Source organism: Ursus maritimus, unplaced genomic scaffold (assembly GCF_017311325.1).
Source record: "Ursus maritimus isolate PB19 unplaced genomic scaffold, ASM1731132v1 scaffold_19, whole genome shotgun sequence".
Lineage (NCBI taxonomy): Eukaryota > Metazoa > Chordata > Mammalia > Carnivora > Ursidae > Ursus > Ursus maritimus.
Window position 1 is genome coordinate 43,765,582 of NW_024424341.1, and position 1,856 is coordinate 43,767,437.

The window sequence follows — 1,856 nt, forward strand, 5'->3', positions numbered from 1 at the left end:
GGCCAGGGCAAAGAAATTTCTCATGTACCAATGCAAAGGTATCAGAATTATGTCAGACCTGTCTACAGAGACCTGGAATGAGGGAAAGGGTTGGGGAGGTCATTTTTAAAGCTCTTTCAGAGAAAAACATGCAGCCAAGGATCCTTTATCCAGCAAAGCTGTCATTCAGAATTGATGGAGAGATAAGGACCTTTTAGAATCGCCAGTCAGTGACCAATTTTGTAACCACGAAACCAGCCCTACAGGAGATATTAAGGGGGGTTCTATAAAAGTAAAAAGGCACCACGAGTGATACAGAAGAGAAATTTACAATCTATAGAAACAAAGACTTTACAGGCAACACGACATCATTAAAATCATATCTCTCAATAATCACTCTCAATGTGAATGGCCTAAATGCTCCCATAAAATGTCACAGGGTTGCAGATTGGATAAAACACATGACCCAACCATTTGCTGTCTACAAGAGACTCATTTTGAACCTAAAGATACATCCAGACTGAAACTAAAGGGATGGAATACCATCTTTCATGCCAATGGACCTCAAAAGAAATCTGGGGTAGCAATTCTCATATAGGACAGGTTGGATTTTAAACTAAAGACTATAGTTAGAGACACAGAAGGCCACTATATTATTCTTAAAGGATGTATCCAACAAGTGGATATGACAATTATAAATATATATGCCCCCAACAGGGGAGTAGCAAGATACACAAGCCAACTCTTAACCACAATAAAGAGACATATAGATAAAAATATGTTAATAGTAGGAGACCTCAACAGTCCACTATCAGCAATAGAAAGATCACCTAAGCAAGAAATCAACAAAGAAACAAGAGCTTTGAATGCCATACTCAATGAGTTGGACCTCATAGATATATATAGAACACTACACGCCACAACCAAAGAATACTCATTCTATTCTAATGCCCATGGAACATTCTCCAGAATAGACCATGTTCTGGGACACAAAAAAGGTCTCAACCGATACGAAAAGACTGAAATTATTCCCTGCCTATTCTCAGACCACAATGCTTTGAATTGGAATGCAATCACAAGGAAAAATTTGGAAGAAATTCAAACACTTGGAAACTAAGAACCATCCTGCTCAAGAATGATTCGATAAAACAGGAAATCAAAAATAAATTTAAACAATTTTTGGAGACCAACGAGAATGAAAACACAACGGTCCAAACCTATGGGACACTACAAAGGCAGTCCTAAGGGGAAAATACATAGCCCTCCGAGCCTCACTCAAAAGAAGAGAAAAATCTAAAACATAGTTTTTATATTCTCACCTCAGGAAGCTGGAGCTGGAACAGAAGAACAGGCCTAATCCACGCACGAGAAAGCAGTTGATCAAGATTAGAGCAGAGATCAATGAATTAGAATCCAGGAGCACAGTAGAGCAGATCAACAGAACTAGAAGCTGGTTCCTTGAAGGAATAAATAAAATAGATAAGCCATTGGCAAAACTTTTCCAAAAGAATAGAGAATGGACACAAATTAATAAAATTATGAATGAAAAGGGGAGGTCACAACCAACACCAATGAAATTGGAAGGATCATTAGAAACTTTTATCAACAGCTTTATGCCAATAAATTAAGCAACCTGGAAGAGATGGAGGCTTTCTTGGAAACCTATAAACTACCCAGACGGAAACAGGAAGAAATTGATTTTTTAAACAGACCAATTAATTATGAAGAGATTGAAGCAGTGATTAAAAACCTTCCAAAAAATAAAACTCCAGGGTCTGACGGATTCCCCGGGGAATTCTACCAAACATTCAAAGAAGAAATAATACCTATTCTCCTAAAGCTATTTCAAAAAATAGAAACAGAAGGAAAGCTACCAA